This window comes from Molothrus ater, chromosome 9 (assembly GCF_012460135.2).
Source record: "Molothrus ater isolate BHLD 08-10-18 breed brown headed cowbird chromosome 9, BPBGC_Mater_1.1, whole genome shotgun sequence".
In the NCBI taxonomy this organism is placed as follows: domain Eukaryota; kingdom Metazoa; phylum Chordata; class Aves; order Passeriformes; family Icteridae; genus Molothrus; species Molothrus ater.
Window position 1 is genome coordinate 8,645,759 of NC_050486.2, and position 18,877 is coordinate 8,664,635.

Genomic DNA, 18,877 nt, shown 5'->3' on the forward strand with positions numbered 1-18,877 from the left:
AACACCTCCCTTAATCATGTCTCCTAATGAGTGCTTAATGATGGAAGGGGGAAGCAGAGAGGCATTCATATTCCATTTCCTCTTTGAAATGGTTCCACCTGACCTTTCCTAAATGACCTTCAGATTAGGTTCCTAAGAACTTCTAATTAATACTTTCCCCATGCTGCTCTACATAGGAAATCTATTTCTTACTCCTTTCCAATGCCCAGCAATTATTATATTCAGTCACAACTGTGACAAAACACTGCTGGTGTCTGTGGGGTCACCCCAAATTTATTTTTTTTAAGATGTGCAATATAAGTGCAAAATACAACTCTAGAAAAAATGAATTGATAAATTGGTGTTAGATGTGCAAAGTATTTAAAATATTCATTTTAATGACAGAATAAGTTTTAGCAGATTTTTGTTGGAGAGTATTAAAGGTTATTATGAATGAGTCACGCTGCAAAATCTGTAGAGAAAAAGCTCATGCTGTCTTTCATAATCATTGCAAGTTGAGTTTAAAGAAATGCATTTTTTACATTGGCAAAGCCTCTATTATTTATCAATAGTAATGTTGTTTATTGTACAATTATAATCATAATTTTGTGTGGATTTTACAGCTAAAAGTAGGCAACTGGAATAGCAAATTTCTTTTTCAAGATTTAAGGAAGAGATAGTTATATCTGGGTATAAAATAGGCTTTTCCCTAAAATTATTCTGTGTGAGTGCAAGAGTTCCCTTATTAACAGGCAAATCTATGATTTCATCTACTCTTTTTCTGATGAATCTTTTATTCTAAAATCCATTATATATGTAGGTAGTGGAGGACTGAGATGTAATGATAGATCATTTTACTGAGGTCCAAGCAGCAATGACATGCAAAAGCCTTCTAAGCACAAACTGTGGCTTTGGACAAAAAAAAAGGTAAGTAGACTTAATAAATTTGAAAGTGTGAGCTGCAAAAAAGTGGCATTCATAAAATGTGAATGGAGAAGGACATAGAAGAGGAATTTGTAGCCTAGGGGAGAGATTTTACAGAAATTTCTTCCTACAATTCAGGCTTTAGGAGAATAGAGTGCATGACACAAGAAGCTGGTAAGTTTGATGTCTTTGTGATATTTTTTAATAAATGTTACAAAATGGCACCACTAGAATTCAGAGAGTTATAGTGAGGCAGTGGTTACCCTTTTTTTGCATTATTTACAGGATGCATTAATTCACCAAAATGCTAAAATTTCTCTATGGAATTACCAAGTGACCTACTACTGAGATGTTTCTCCATGTGCTGAAAATACTTTTGAATTTTTTTTAATATTTATTTTAGAACTGACTTCTCAGTTCTTACCTAAAAGCAGCATGACTTGGAGAGTTCAGAGACCTCCAGTGCTCACACCAGCATTAACATTTATAGCTCATTGGGGCTACAAATGGCAAACTGCTCAAATGCTTCCTTTGCTCTTGCAAAATTATCAGTATTATAGCAGTGCTCCTAAGGGTGTGTGTGCCAGCAGTGTCACAATTCACACCATTCCAGCAGCAAGCTGGTGTGTTCCTTGCATGGCAGTAATGAACAGATGGCAGACTCTGCAACAAAGTGCTGACTTCAGACTTTGATCAAACAACTCATTTCACCACTTGTCAATTGTTGGGATTTTTTGAATCGTGATCAAGATGCTTTAGGAGTTGAGTGAAGTCATTTAAACCTGAGGCTAAGGCAAGTGTGAATTACGTTCTTGTTCTATGTTCTGTATTGGCACTTTTTTCTCAAAGTGAGGAATTAATCTATTGGAAATCATGATTGGAGTAGGAAGGAGCTGTGAACCCAGGCAGGAAAATACCTCTTTTTATATGTGTGTGCAGCAAGTTCATGGCTCAAACCACAGCTCTCACGTGAGCTCACTCTGAAGGGCTTGTCCAGGACAAGTTCTGAGTGTATTGCAGACCTCCTCTTCTATCCCAACAATATAATTTATGTTTTCTCAACCCAGGAGTATTAAAGCACAAGTTGTGGGTTTAAGAGCATTTGAACAAAATGACAACTGTCCTATAGCAGTGACTTGACATTCACTTTTTCCAATGTCACCAATCTCTCTGAAAATTTATGTCATCGCAACAAACGTGTCTCCTTTACGTTGGATCTCCTCTCTGCCTGTTCTGGGGTTAGTAATGCTTCATTTTGGAGGAAGTTGTCCATTGTCATTTGTGCTGCCTATAGTAAAGTTTCCATCCCTGCAACTTCCCGGAGAATGGCTGGTTCTTCCTGCTTTTATTCCAAATGCAGCACACAGAAAAGCTGGGACTATTCTTGCCTTTGTGGCACTGTCACTGCAGTTATTTTAAATCTGCACTGCCCTGACTTACTTTATCGAGTACCTACATACAATATGCTTATTTTTATTTCTCCTTCTTCTACTCATAGTGATTTCTTGGCTAAGTATTAATTGTTTAGCTTTAGGTTTTTAGTTCTAGTGCTTCTGGTTATTGTAGCTTTATGTTAATGCAGCTTTAGATGGAGCTGTTTTAGTGGTAAGAAGTGGTTTCATGTCTGTCCTATTAGAAAATCTAAAGAGCTTGACATTCTGTGTCCAATTCCATTTTCTAGGCAGTATAAACTAAACTGGTGCACTCTCCTCAGCTCTTGAAGTCTGGGGATTAAAAATCTGTGTAATTCTACTGGGATCCACATGCCTAGGCTCATGGGAAGAACAGATATAACAGATATTCTCTCTAGAGGAGGATTCTTCCTCAAATTTCATGACAGATAAGTTACGATAACACCTTCAAATGTCAAAACATCTATTGAAGTTATGACAGAAGTCAAGTTTCTTCAAAGTGATTCTGAGTCTTTTTTAAGTATCAGCAAAATCCATTTTTCTCTTACAGGGTTTTGGGACTGGTTCATTAAATGCCAATGTGTATCCATTAAGAGGATCTACCAGAAATGCTGTTGTGGGAATATTCACAAAATCTACTTCCTAGGCAAAAATCCTAATGGTGGGAATGCCTTTAGGTTTGACTAGACTGGTCACTATAAACAAATTCAGTTCCAAATAATGATGAAAAATTTTCACATTTTCAGTTAAAGCCGTTTATCATTCATTGCTGAAGTAAGTCATTAGCAAAATCAAATCCCAAACATCAGGTTAGAAAAAAAAATATATTTCTGAGTCTGACTCACAGACAGAAAATCTGTGACCTTTGAAGTCTTCAATTACTTCCTAGAACCCGAATTTTCACCTCCAAATTTCTTTACTGAGCTTACTAAAGAACTTAGAGCAATCCCTCAGCTAAAGGTCATGGTGTTGTGTGGTGTTACCTGGGGTTTTATTATTTCCTCATAAACTATGACATTTATAAAATGTCAGCAGCTGAAGAAATCAGAACTATATGAACATGGGGGAAGAGTAAAAAAAAAAACAACTTGTTTACTTTGGCAATTCCATCAGTAGTGGTTCAGAGTTATGAATGTAATCAAAACAAATAATATTGTTTACAGATATTATTAATTACTGTCCTGGCTTGCCAGACGTTCATGTTGGTACACTTAGGAATAAAAATTAATTCAAATCATACTTTATTTAATAGAGTGCTTGTGCCATTTGCAGTGACCACAGAAAGCTCTCCCCTGCCAGAACTAACAGTACATTCCACTTTCTGATCCAGCCAGAGGTGATCCACACCCAGGAGACTCATCAGGAGAAAAGTAGATCTTCCTCATATTCTGTTCAGGTAATGCAGAGATTATTTTGGAGTAAGAGAGTGACAGTCCCAGTGACAGATGCAATAGTGGAGCTGGCAGGAGGCAGTGTGTGAGATGGTCAAACAGGGACAGAGAGGGGCAGTGAGAGCAGCCCTGGCTGCAGCAGGGAGCTGCTTTCTGTCCTTCCTGCTGCCATCAGTGCCTGGTGCTCTCCTCACCCTGCTGGCCCTGCAGCTTGATTGCCCATTGACCCTCCATCCCAAATGCCAATTTGTGTTTTGTCAGGTGAAACAAAACCCTCTGCTTGCTAATCCCTATGCACAGGCATGAAGTGATCACACACTGTGATACCAGTGAGGCACTGAGTGCTCGAGACCAAATCCACCAGTGTACAGCAATGGAAATCCTCTGTCTTCAGTTGGATTTATTTATTGTTTGCTTGTTTTGATTTACAGCAAGATTGGGATCAGCTCAGGTGACCAGCCTGTAACTGGTTTTCCTACTTCAACCTGGTTAATTTACACTAATGCTTGATTGCGCATCCTCTAACCCCTGATAAATACCTACTGAAATGAGAGGTATAGAGAAAAAAAAATCTCTGTGTTTTTATAATCCATGTTTAGTCCCTTCAAGGAGTCAGGGAAAGGAACAGCAGCTTTACATCCATACTCCTTAATTCTGGATTTTAGATAGATGCACTGTCTGCATGCCCAGAGCAAGACAGGAGGATAAAAGGCTTTGGTTAGAAGCAGGCAGAGACCTGGGCACAGCTGAGGGGGGAAGCTCCTAAAAGGAAGATTCACATCTCCTTGAAACGATTGATTTTGGTGTTTTTCTGTTGCAGTTACAAGGGAAATGTGGCAGCCCCCCTGTGAGAGCAGGTACACACCTTCCCTCAGGTGAACTTCCAGGCAGGAGGAGAAACAACCCTGGGGTACCTGATTGAAATCTTGGAAAGGGATTTGTAATCTGATGGAGAATCAAGAGTTTCTAGTGGCCTGACCAGAGGCAGAAGATGATTGGAAATTAGGAGACAGAGCAGATAAAAAGGTGGAAAGGGGGCAAAAAAGGGAGCTGATAGTAGGGATGGGGAAGTAAACTGAAAAGTAGAGAAGTGAAAAGAGGGGGTTACAGGTATCCTACAGGGAAATGTGGCAGCTTCCTGCTAATGATTCAGCTGGCAGAGATGGAAGTCAAAGCAGCCCCCAGGATTAGGCTGGCTGGAGCATCTGGAGTCATGTTGGCACAGGGGCTCTTGGTGGACTGGGGGATATCTAGCCAGGTGAAAACCTAGCTCAATATCTAACCAAAAATCCCAAGGACTTGTGATGCATTTTCAAACAAAAATTTTGTTTCATACATAGGATTCTTTTGTCACCTACAAAGTAATAACTAATTACTATTACAAGTAATAACTAATAATAACTAGAAAAAATCCAACCTTAGGCTTATCCTTCTGTAAGGTTCTTGATGACTGGTTTTTTATTTGAATTACAAAGAATTTTTCTGATCACATATGTTTATTGTGCAAAATATATGTGCAGCTTCATTCTGCTCTCCCCCTCCCCCCACAAAATTATCATATTGATAAACAAAGCTCCCCTTTAACTTAGCTATTTTCAGTTAAGATCAGACCTGTGCCTTGCACCCAGCAATGTAACTGATGCTTCAGCTATAATAATGCAAATTAACATCTCAGTGAACATTCTGGTTTATTTCTGGGTATCACTATGTTATATGGAATTAAAGTGTTATTTGACATTAAATAAAAGGTGGAAAATATATTTTAACATTTTAGAGTGTTTATGTTTATAACTAACTGCAGACTTTCTGTTACAGTACAAATAATAAGCATTAATTATGTGATCACAATGGAAGAAAATGCTGACCATAACAAGAGGAAGGAGCATGAGTAAGTAATCAGTGAAGACAGGGCTAGGAAGGGGTGGGATCTATTTCAGAAAATATCATAAATACATTTGTTCACATCCAGACTCGTTATCTTGTCTCCTCTTATTGTCAGTGGTGAGAAACATGGCAGAGATTTACTCTTTTTTCTGAAACTGGGATCTAAACTGCTCTTTGTCTTTTTAAAATATATTTGTTCATTACTTTGTTGTTTTTTGGTTCTTTTTTTTAGGAAGTGAGATTCTGATCTCATTATCAGTGTAAAATCCTTGGAGTTAGAGTTGCACAAGTAAGGAAATGGGGTGTGAGCACTGAGTATTGGCTTTGAACAATTGGGTTGATTATAGGGTTATGCTCTCTCTGCTGTGATGTCATTGTAATGAGGGACTGAGACAAACATGGATTTTGTTAAGATACTGATGAGTGTGGAGTAGTTTTGCACCTTTTCCCAAATATATCTTGCTTTTTTCTTGTTTAATGCAGTGTGCTGACTGGTGGTTTTGCCCCGTCTCCCCTGGTTTCTGCTAAGTGCTAAGTTCTTTTGTTCATTCCAGCATTCTCACTTGTTATCCTTGAACTGGTCAGGCAACCTCACCTGCAGAGGAAGCAGGTCCTGTAGAGATAATGTGGCTTTGAAAGGAGAGTTGATTGTCAGCCATTTCTTTACATAGGTAGATGTGTATGGGTGAGGAAATAGCTCGTCATTTTCAATACAACAGCAAAGTTCAGAAGTGTTAGGAATAGACAAAGTATGATCATTAAACACGATGGAAATATTTCAGTATTTGTTGCTAATATCTATGATCACACTCAGCCCTTTTTATTAATCTGGTTGCTCTATTCTTGAATTTGGAGTTTACAGATCCTCTTTACTTAGGGCCCCATGTAACCTATAGGATCAGTGCTGATTTTGTGTTGTGTAATTGATGGCATTCATCATACAGTGCTGGTTTTGCTCTCTGCTTCAGAACTATTAAAACTGGAAAATAATATAATATTCAGCAATTCATGATACTTTGAAGAGACCATTTATATCACCAGGTTTAAAGATTCATGACTTGATTCTATAAATCACACTAAAAAGATTGGTTCACCAAGTCAGCCCTTGTCAAATGTTCTTTGAACTGAGAATAAAGGGTTAGAAAAATAAAGCCTTCATGGCCTCACAAAGAAAAAAATGAATTAATATCAGTTCTGTGCTTCCAGCTGTACTGTCCCTTCATACCTGGGAAGCTGTACAGCTGCCTCTGTCAGCACTTTTCCATCTGGGTCCCATTCTTGCTCCCACTGCTTCACCTGTGAGCTGAATACTCATGGGCACAGTGTTACAGCACTACTCTGCTGCAAATGCAGAAACTTTTTCAAATCTGTTTGTCCAGCTTCTTAAAAATATTCAAATATCTATTAGCTTTTTTCAAACTTTGTCAAATTTAACTGAAATAATTCACTCTTTCTTTGATTCATCTGGATGCTGCTGGAATTTGCTAAGATAGAGAAAATCATCCTAGATAAATGCAATGTCAGAGTGACCAAGAAATGACCAAAAAAAATTAGATTGAAGTCAAAAGTTCTGGAGCATAGACTATGTTGTGGGCACAGCCCTTTTCTCAAGACAAGAAACACATCCTATAAAGTAAGAATAATATGAAAGTCATTAAAATAACATAGTCCCATGGAAAAAGAATCAAATACCATTTGACTGAATCTAAAAGAGGGTGCAGCTAAGAAGATGAAGCAGAGTTTGTATAAGATAAATCTCCATAGAGGTAGAAGATGTAGCTAAGATGCAGCTTCATAATGAAAGTGGGACTTTGGAAAGGGAAGTAACAGTAGGCAGCCAGCTGAACTCTTTCACTCAGACTCACTTTCTCCCACAACATCAAAAGCTGGGTATGATTAAAGAAAATGACAGCTGAAGTTTGGCTTTCAACAATGTGCAAAAACCGGACATGTATGAAGTTTTCGAAATTAATTCCTGCAGTGCTGTTTGAAACCTTTTACACAGCCCTGGACTACCCTCTGCCCTCTACAGAGGTAAATTGGGAATATTTTTTTATGATTTCCATTAATGAAAGACACAACCCCTCATACACGTGTTTGCCTCTCTTCCAGGATGGTACTTGAATCATGCTGTCTGCCTTGCAGCTACAAAATACTGCTAGCACAGGCTCAGGAGAGATGCAGAGGAGATCAGCCCAGGTCAAGGTAGTCATGGACTTGAATTCTCTTTCTCTCCCCTTTCCTGCCTTGTGGCTTACCTCAAACCTGTGTTTTGTTCTTTGGGCAGAGCCTATGTGGCAACAGCCTTGGATATAAAACACTGTTTTCAGCCTCCTTTTGGCTCCTTCATCAATTATTAATTATTATATTATTCATATTATGTTGATGCTGTTACAGCAGTCATTGATATTATTATATAAATTATTTCAAACATGTATTTTTTCTTTTCCAAACTTGAGCACTAGAGACAAATCCAGTGCTTCTTTAAAGACAGAGGAGTCCCTCTTGTCATCATTCCTTTTCTGTAACCCCCCTGCTGACCCCCAGCACACTTAAGCCTGTACAGAACAAATAACAGCAAAATGCTGACCACTGTCCCCACAGCAAGGGAAAAATACACAGCAGCAGCAAAACCTCAAACTCAGCCACCTACTGTGAATCCAAGTGAAACTGTTTTGGAACATATGATCCTTCTGTCCTTAGGTGTTCAGAGAGGGATGCCTTTGATATATAGCACTGATAAGAGGCTTATTCCATTAAGCTACAGTGATTCTCACTTTCATGCATCATTTGACAGAGAAAATGAGAATTTGCAGAAATAATAGCTAATGTAAAGTATATCATGTTGCAGTGCAGTTAGACAGGTAGGAAATAAAGTTTATGTATTATTTCATAGAATGGTTTGCACATTTTATTGTATGTGCACAGAAGACATCCTTTAGGGTTGTTTTTTGTTCCATACCAAATTTAAAGCTACTAAGAACACTGGGTTTGGATCAGGATGTATCCTCTTAAGAGAGGGTAGGGTTTCAGTTTCACATAAATATTCTTACACAAGTCATAAAGGTTAAATTAAAATTGGATGAAGAAAAAGAAAGCTGGAAACAGAAGCACGAGGAAAATAAAATGGTAGTAGACTTAAATAACAGCTTCACATAGTTCCACAGCCTACCTTACATCTTCTGACACACACAGGCACCACCCTAAAGCTGAAGTAATGCTTCTGTGACATTTTTTTAGGGCTATTTCAAAAGCTTCTCAAACTAGTTCTCCCCCTGCTAGCTGAAGTTCACACTGAAGAGGGATTTCTTCTCCATGCATTTCTATTTATGGGAGGATGGCATTGTAAATATCCATAAAAGTGCATTTTAATTAATGCCTTTGATTCCCAAGAACAGACTGGCAAGGGTTAAATAATTTGTTGCACAATGAGTTGTGAAAGTCACTTGCAGTGGCAAAATGCATCATAGCCTATTAGAATTTCCAAGATTTTTGGACACATCATAAGCCCTAAGGTGGTAGATATTTTATTCCTGCTGCCCTTTAGTGCATCCATAACTTAATGGCCCTTGTGAGCAATAATGTGAATTGTCTAGCAGAAGAACCATTTACTATTATTTACAAAACTATTTCTACAAGGAAATAAAGTGACTGTGGCAGCTTCTGTAAGGAAGGAAATCATAAGCACTGTTTTAAATTGTGGTATTTGCATAGTTGTGCATAAGAAATTAGGGGGGTGGTGTTGGGAATTTGATTATTTCCCACACTTCAGGAACAAGATATGAAAGAAAGGAGGGACAAAAGCTGCATTCCAACACACCATGGTCTTAAAGGAAAGAAATTTAGTTTTTCATGAACACAGCTCAAGTATTTTTACTAATGCTGAGAGTTTCCTATACTCAGAAATGTTTCAACTGCCCTAATAAACAATCGAAACCTTTTACATTTACTAGAAAATTGATGGTTTTCCCATCTTCAGCCCTTAAACAGAAGCTTTAAAGGAGGAAAAAAAATAGCAGTGTGTGTATATTGGTTCAAGTGAAGCAGTATCCTGGGATGTGTGAAACCCAGGTTTGTTTCAGTGGTCAGTGTGGTTTGAAGGGAAAAGTTCTTTTCTAAGCCCATGGAGATAACCCCAAAACAGGTGAATTAAGGGACTCTGCTCCATGCCAGGCAAAGTGAACAGCCAGCTTGTAAAAGGGACATGCATTTGCCATCAAAATTTAGTTAGAAGCTTCCAACTGATTGTTACTTTTGCCATAGATAAAACAATAGAATAATTTATTACTTCCATAAGATTTTCTTTACTTCAATCCTAACCATGAAGAATAAGCAAGTTTATATTAAAATATTGTCAGATTTTCCAAAGGTCTTGCTCCTTTGTTTATGATGACCTGATTATCTCTAAATTTAGCACACATTAGTATTGTTACAGCTCTCAATGCTCTGTTCCCCTTCCTAGTCCCTCACTCTGTTGTATTTCAGTCATGCAAAGGCTGAAAATACCTCATTGCTTTCACGGTAAGGAATAAATCTGCCAGTGGTCACAGAGTTCTAGAGCTTCAGCCTTTGCTTTTTAGGTTACTTGATCCTCTGAGGATAGCAGGGAGCAGTTGCTCTTTCTTCCTTTGGAAACTTTTGATTATGAGAAATACCCAACAAAGTGCTAATTCTGAGAACTGGGTAAGTCTGTGCAGCATCACTAATTTTGCTTTCCACTGCTTTCTTTGCTGAGTGTAGCTTCCCTTTTTCTGCTACTTCCATGTCATGACAAATAACTCCGACATTTCAAAACTATGGTTCTCATTATATGTGACAGTGATCTGCAGTACAAAACTGATTTATAGACCATGTAAACAAAATATAGGAGCTCAGGGTGTGGTAGAAAATGGAAGAACATTAGAACTCAGGGAAAAAAAATATGCATGTCTAAATACTTCTTTCTGTACTTGCCTTGAGGCAATTTTAAACTACATTTATTTTCAGCTACTACATTATTTGGTATAGCAGAAACCACTAAGAGAAATAGGGAGAGCATAACTGAAGAATAATGCAAGTCATCAAAATAGTCATAGGTTTTTACCACTTTGTATATACTAATTTTAGAACATTGCAGACATCATTGCTTTCCTAGGCCAGCCATATGCATCAAATATGCTGTAATCAATTTTTCATAATTTCCAATTCTGTTGCTCACATAACTTCCTAGTAGCCATCATAATCTTGTCTTTAAAACACAGCAGTATAATCCAGAACTGTGAGGAAAATGTTCTGAGTCTTTGACAAGGAAGTAACAGTTTAACTTCATGTTTGAAAGCTAAATATTTTTAATGGCTGATCTGATCTTTTTTTACAGTGTTTGAGAAAGCTGTAGATTAAACCCTCTCCATTGTTCACAAATGATGTGAACTAACTGTGCTTGTATAAACAAGTTCACACAGCTCCTGTGATGTGAATTGCAACCCAGTCAAGAGAACCCCATAAAACTGTGCTAGGAACCTACTCCACTGCAAATACCATGACATAAGGAAAAGGGTATCTTATTCTTCATTTCAGAATCCAGTCTGAGAGGTGATCAAAGAACTGAAAATTATCTCCTTATGTTAAGTATAATGGTCTCCTTAATGACCAGGAAAGTACACTTTCTTCAAGCTTTGTAGAAGAGACTTTGAAAGTTGAGTTTTCAAACTCAGAAACTCTGTCCACAGGAAGTGAAGTTTCTTTTGAACCAAAAATACATATGAAATACTTTCAATGCAATCAGCTCAGTCATCACAACCCATTGTTTAATATAGAAGACACATGCATTTTCTCTTGGCACAGTTTATGCATAAATTCATTCTGAACTGATGAAGTTTATTGGTAAATACTTCAAATTTACTTTCTTGTTCTGCTTTTTAAAGTAGTCAAAAGTATGTACTGTAAAGACTGCATGATACATTCTAAGAATTTGTAGCCACAAGGCTGCTGTTTTAAAGACTGCTGACATAAAAGTAATGTTTGTTTAGGTACCAGACTAAAATGAGAATTTAAATACCTTTTTTCCTACAGGAATATTAAGAAACTCTTATTTTGTTACAGTGGAGTATTTTCAGAGGAATCTGTTGTAGGAAATAATGATTTGGCTGTCATGGACAATAAGAAGTCAAACTCAGGTGCTGTAAACCAGACGTTCTTCCAATAAACCTGAACTGGTACTTGCAGCTGGTTTTATGGAGACTGATAACATGGATTTTATGACTACTCTGTAATGTGAGCTGGGTATTGGCCAGTGACAAAGGGAATATCCCCGTGGTCCACTACTAATATCACTGATGTTACAGCACCATCTACAGGCCCAGCCAAGACTGAGGCAAGATAAAGGGATACCAGTTACCCCCACAGAATAATTATTAGCTCCTCTTTGAACTGATACATACAAATATTTTAAACTAGTTGTGTGTAACCAAAGTACAGCCTGTAGAGCATCTCATCACAGTGAAAACTCTTCTGCCTTCTGTAGAAGAGTTACTGTGTAACCTGAACATTTGTGTGAGTGCCAGAAAAGTGAGTCCTGTTTATACTCATCCTTCAGTCCAGTGTGATTCATATGATCATCTCAGTGCATGCTTATTTTTAGCCTAATGGGGGATTTAAGACATGATACAAAACCTTATTTCCCCTTGTAATGCAAAGTCATAATATGAGAAAAATCTTCCTTCCCAGAATTTCTTTAAAAAAATCAGCTCAGAAGGTATTTTGGGTTTAAGAATACTTGTAAGAAGTTCTGTTTTGAAGTACCTTTTGCATACCAAAATTTTGCCCTTTTATGGCCCATTTTGCTGAAACCTGTCCAAATGAGACAGTGCAATTGCCTGCCAGTGGCAAATATATGACAACTTGCTAAATATCTCCTAAATTAATCCTTCTTGACTGTCAGGACAGAGAGTAAATCCCTGGGGATCCAGCAGAAAGGTGAAGTATTTGTCAGGAAGAATATAGTTTAGATATTCTCACTCAGCGAAGTAAAAGTTATTTTAAATTTTATTTAGCCCTGCTCTTTGCATCTTCTCATTATTTTAGGAATGAAATGTGATGATGTGGTTTTGAAACAGTTATGCCAGAAGACCAGACACCTTTGCATCTGTATTTGCAGATGTCTTTGGCCAAGTTAGATGATGAGAGGTAAGTGCATCACTATGCTGGTATTTCTTTGGAATTGTCTAAAAATGAGGATTTAATCTGTGTGAAATTCATGACATATTTTCCTCAGTAAGATATAATTCTTTACATATTTTTATTACAAGCCCTGAATGAAGATGATTTCCCCCCTCATTTATGGCAGCTTATCTTTAAGGGTTTAGAAAAGAAGCACAAACCTAAAAATACAGATGGTGAAAGCTGTGCCTGGATCAGGTAGCTCTCAACAACTCTGGGAGCTCCAGTGGTCAGCATCACCTTGTGTGTCCTTGTGTAGCTTTAGATAGTGAAATTATTTACCAAATACAGCAGCACATGGACTGGAGTGCAGATGTACAGAGTCACAACTGAAAGTCTCAGCTAATCTCCAATCTATCCTCACAGCACCCAAAAATCCACTGGTGCTTGTGTTTCTCAGGGTCTCTGTGTAGTGTCTCTGCCCATGCTCACAGCAGCAACTGTGTGGAAAAGGCTGCCAGCTTCTCCCCAGCTCCCCATAACTCACCTCTGAGTCAGAACAAATGCGATGACAGTTTGATTTCATCTTCTGGGGATCTGAGGAGCATTCATTGCTCATGCCTGTGTAAGAGTGACGTTAAAATATGTGGCAGCACCCACAGGAGATGAAGGCAGCACTTCATCCAGGAGAGGAGAGGGCTGGTTCAGTGCCTTTCCCAACCAAGGGGGTTCTGCTTTTCCTGGTCCTGTGTTCTGGCATCCTGTGGTGAGTCCATGCACTGAAGAACATGGGACACACATGGTCCCACTGGTGCAGGAACGTTCCCAGCCCCTGCAGGGAATGAGCCCCTTGAATCTGCCCCCGTGGCAGGTGAACAGAAACACTCAGGACTTCCCATGTGCACATCCCCCTGTGCAGACAAAGCTAGGAGCTCATGTTCTAGCAAATACTGGGCTTTATAAATGTCATTTTTAGCTGAATTAAATTACAGAAGTTCATGATTAACCAAGAGATGAGGCAAGAAAGACTTCAGCATCCTGCAGCTTTTATAGGGCTCCACATAAGGCATTAGGAGAGACTAATCCTGCAGATGAGTTGTTTATGAACTAGCCACACATAAACATCCATAATTAAATTTATGTTAATTTTTGTTGTAACTGATCTAAGTAACTCCTTTTTGTCAGAACTTTTAATTATAAAATATAAATTAGCTAAACATCTCTAATACAAATAGCTATTCTAATTTATTCCAATTCCAATAAAAACTGAGCCAAGTACTAAAGTTAATAAAGAAAAGTGGTGCAGTTCTTGTTCTTGTGCCCATGATAAATTTCGTTAAGAATCCAGACACAGCTGCAGCAAACAAATATTGAATCTCATGTTTCCAACCTTTGTCTAAGCTACCTTTTCTTTGTTGTGTTAAAATATAAACTCTCTCCTTGCTGATTCCAGATCTCAAAGTGATTTTTTTCACACTGACCTATCTACATGCTGCTAACAGTTAATTATAGTAAAGATAAACGAGATAGCAAATTGCTGTAGTATAATTAGATTATTCTGTGTACTGTGCTCCCAAGGACATAGTTATATTTGTACTAAATAACTACTGTTAATAGCTATAGATAGTTTATCATTCACATGGATACTGAGTGATCAGGTCAGTTCACAGGATAGAGGGTGGAGCTTTCTTCTAGCTCTTTAAAGCTGGAACAGCAAATTGTGTAGTGAATTACTTCTGTTACTCAATTCCTTTCCACAACTGTGTGGCCCAAAGCCTGCTAGTTACCTGTCTTTATTTCTGCAGTAAATAGCTGTTCTGTTGAGTATGTTTTTATGGCCCTGAAATAGAAGTATAGAGAAATGTAGATATGGGATGCTAACTGAGGAAAAGTATGACCAATAGCTAATTACTCACTGCAATGATAATAGCTGCACAGTTGGCAGTGCATAAAGCTGGATTCAGTCATAGTCATTTAGTCAAAGAACACAAGGAGGAAATACACATGCTGTGTTGACCTTGGGTAATAAAATCAGGCTTCACGTGCAACTGAGAACCAAGAAAGAAAAAGTGTTGTCTTGCCAAACACGTGAAAATTTGCTACCAAGAGCCAGGAGGGCTAAGGCCTGCCATCAACATCAGGATGTTCTTTCTGGTAGAGACTGTGGGACACTGGCAGTTTGCCACAGACTCCTCTCCTTGTCCATCTCCTTGAGAAAAGCTGGTGCCACTGACTCAGGAGGGGCATTGAAGAAGGTGAATGTGACAAGAGAGAAGAGAGGGAGGTACCAGGGACTGCATGCAGAACTATTTTCCTTTCTTCACTCCCCCCTTTGCTGATAACAAACCAATAGCTATTTTCTGATAGGACACTTGTTAGACTAACAAGAAATTCTTGGCTTCCTGCAGACAGTGTGCTCCCCTTCTGTCCCATGACAAGCTTTACTGCACTTCACTTCCAGGAAAGCAGAGAGGGAATTGTGCTGTTTATAGCTGATTAATTATACAGCAGCCATATTTCTGTATGTACTTTAAGAAAAAAAATATATATAGTAGATAACCAGGGACAAGCAAATTCTAGGATATGGCAGATAGCTAGGGACAAGCAAATTCTAGGATAGCTGTTGCTGTTTGCTTCTCTTTGGAGACTATTTTTAAATCCAACATGCATTTATGCAAAGAAAAAAGAACTTAAAATTCTTCTTCAATTTTTCACTTTTTTTTTTTTTTAAAGTATTAATATTCCAATGGGGGAAAAAGGTGCTATTCCTCTACAGAATTAGCATTTTGATGAGATTGCCTCAGTCTATGCGTAATTTAAATCAGAAAAGGACATATACAAAGATTTTACACTACACTAGCAGAAAAATACTTTATAAATTTCTTAAATTAATTCCATATGCTCCTTAAATATGTGCAATTGTTATTAATATACTTCTTCGGTGCTTTATGCAAAGTGCTTGATTCTCTTCACAGTCAATTAAGCCCTCTGCTGTTCAAATTGCTGTAATCATTGTAACAGGCAGTCGTTTTAAGGATCACAGACCATGTCTTTTACTCATAAAAATCTTATTTTAAATTTTGAAAAACTGAGTGTAGGTGTTTCCAACAATACACATCAAGATAATTTTATTTCCTCACTCTCTTGTCTCCAGCATGGAACCATGTCACACCTCAGCAGCACATGTTTAGATGAGTTTCTACGTGTAACCACAAAAGGGTTGCCTGGGTTCTCTGGGAAGCCAAATGGTGCAGGTAAGAGGGAGCACAAGCAGCTCTCTGCTCCTTGTGTGGTTTCAAGACAGCTTTTTTCCACCCATAACCCAATAACAAAATAGTACAGACAGAAACTGCAACATCTCTGCTTCTCTTTGGAACCACCGAGATCAAATTCACTGCAATGCCCAACTTCATCCTCCAAATACTGAGGCACGGGGGATTGAAATTGAACAGAGGATTCAAAAAAGAAGGGTGGACAAGTTACAGGTTCATCTCACAGACTCCAGGACTGCCCCTGGGAGCCCCTAGACAACCTGCAGGAGGTGGGGCCAGGACTTTGCACAGCTTGCTCTTCCCTAAGGAACAGTGAGTCTGTGCTGAGCCAAAGGGCTGCGGGACACTGGCAGAGCTCCTCTCCAGGAGACACTGCCTTCAGTCCAGGTGGGTGCATCTCCTGCTCCTCCCCACTGCCCATCTCCTGCTCTTCCCCCACTATTCCCCATCTCCTGCTCTTCCCCCACTATTCCCCATCTCCTGCTCTTCCCCCACTATTCCCCATCTCCTGCTCCCCCCCACTGCCCATCTCCTGCTCTTCCCCACTGCCCATCTCCTGCTCTTCCCCACTGCCCATCTCCTGCTCTTCCCCCACTATTCCCCATCTCCTGCTCTTCCCCACTGCCCATCTCCTGCTCTTCCCCCACTATTCCCCATCTCCTGCTCTTCCCCCACTATTCCCCATCTCCTGCTCTTCCCCCACTATTCCCCATCTCCTGCTCTTCCCCCACTACTCCCCATCTCCTGCTCCTCCCCACTCCCCAGTTTAGTCTTTTTTGGACATTTCACCTAAAAGCTGGCTTAACTAAGCCAAGGCCAAGTAGCAGAGATGCTGTGATCTGTTTGCCAACTGGCAGTCTGGGATTAAATCAGCCCTACCTCGTGCTTTCTGGCAGCCTTCAAACACACCTAGCATTTCCTCAAAAGATTACTTAGAAATTTGCCATTTGTGGGAGCACCTTCAATGGCCTGCACTTCAACTCCTTACTTCAAGAATTTGGGAAAATATCAAAGCATTGCTATGATGTGAGGTGTTGGTTTTGTTAGTTTTATATCTTCCCAAAATCTGTGATGGGATAGGGTAGAATTAGAAAATTGTGAGGAAGATTTTCACTCAAGAGCTCTCAAATCTGTCTTTTCTAATAAATAAGGCAAAGATAACATAAACAGGAGTGCCAAGAAAACAGTACCATATTAATTTTACCTTTTTTCCCTATGCCTTTCCTGTTTTCTCTACTCCTTTTCAGTCATCTTCTTCCTTTTTATTATTTTAATAAGGCCTAATTATGAGGAGGGGGGGAGTTTAGCACATGTGAAGTAGTTTTAAAATCTGAATGTAGTTAAATGTGTGTGCATCTGAATAATCAGTGTATCCCAAGGCAACCTAATGTGCACTTTGCATTTTGCTACACAATTGGTTTTAGAAAATAACTTTCATAATTACAATTGTTTCAGTTTAATGCTATGGGTAATTATTGTGGGCAAGCATTTATTTCTAAAGTATTTTTCTTTTTTCTGTAAAAAAAATTAATAGAAAAAGGAGTATTGTATTTTGAGAGCTTCTTGGCATTTTAAAAAGTCATAACCAAGATAAACTATAACTATTTTTGAAGACATAGATTCTCTTTAGCAGCATGAATTTTCTACTAATCTTGTAATAACTCAATCAAATTCAAACAATAAATATTCTAGCTGCCTCTTAGAAAAGTCTTCTCTGAAGTTTCTGTTCTTTGCACATTGGAACTAGGATTTCATCTAATGGAATTGCACTGTCAACATAAACAAAAGTCAAACACCTTGACAAAATTTTTTTAGCTTCTTCAAGAAAACTGCAGTACAGAAGTAGACTTAGAACATTGAACATTACTTTCTGCTCTTTTATTTTCACGTGCTGAAATTCTTATATTTCAAATAACAGTAAAGCAGTTAATTGGAACAGAAATGCCTCTCTACTTCTGATGTCTTAGAGACCCTGTTCTTTCTTACATTACTTTGTTTTTTGGATCCTGGATGTTTAATATGTTATGATGCCAAAACATACTGTTTCTAAACAGCTAGAAACATAAGAAGAAAGATTGCTAGAGCTAAGCTTTTACTTGCTGTGTTCTTAATGTTTTACAGGTGTGTGGTACATGTGAGCTGCATTAAACTACTGACCAGTTTATCACAGTTTATTCACCACACACATTTATTTGTGCCCTTTTTCTCTCAACCTCCAGCAGCTGGACATTCCTTGCAGGTATTGTGGCCCTTGGAGAGCTCTCACTGGAGCAGATTTTTTTGAACAGGAGGAAAAATAGGGAGGGACCTTAATCCCCAACCCCATTCTGCTGTTGAAGGAGCAGGAAAAGAAGTTGAGTTGGGCTCAGGAAAAGATGGGGAGGAGCTATTGGGTTTTATTTTTGTTTCTGTTTCTCACTATCCAAATGTATTTTAAATAGCAGTACATTTAAATTCCTTTTGGCTGGCTTTGTTCTGCCCTAGATGGTGTCCAGTAAGTGATCTCCCTGCCCTTTACCCTGACCCATGAACTCTTTCATCCTATTTTCTCCCCTTGTCCTCCTGAGGGTAAGTGGGGTGAGCATGTGGGTGAGTGTTTGGATGCTGGCCAAACGTTATCCACGTTATTTATATTATCCACCACATTATTTACATTTCTATTAAACAAGATCTATTTTACTCAGATTAAATTATAGCTGAGCATAAATTGATTTTTTACTTTGCATTTCTATTGCATATTCTAAAATTATTAAATCCAATCTCTTTTTATAGGCTGTCTCTTCATTGCTACAAGTGACAGAGTGTTTTATCAAATAGAAAGATGAATGTCCTGCTGCATTTTCCTTCGTGTTAATACACAATTCCTCTGGAAAAGGCT

The 18,877-nt window shown here is 38.5% G+C and overlaps 2 long non-coding RNA genes across 2 annotated transcripts; both read left to right on the forward strand.

The window, feature by feature from the left end:
• The first annotated feature begins 5,452 nt into the window (after window positions 1–5,452).
• Window positions 5,453–10,268, forward strand: LOC118689849 (uncharacterized). Its single transcript, XR_004980687.1, has 3 exons — window positions 5,453–5,594; window positions 7,703–7,795; window positions 10,171–10,268. It is a non-coding gene; the product is annotated as an uncharacterized LOC118689849 (long non-coding RNA).
• A 2,389-nt stretch (window positions 10,269–12,657) lies between these two features.
• On the forward strand, window positions 12,658–18,353 carry LOC118689848 (uncharacterized). Its single transcript, XR_004980686.2, has 3 exons — window positions 12,658–12,754; window positions 15,882–15,981; window positions 18,121–18,353. It is a non-coding gene; the product is annotated as an uncharacterized LOC118689848 (long non-coding RNA).
• The last annotated feature ends 524 nt before the right edge of the window (window positions 18,354–18,877 follow it).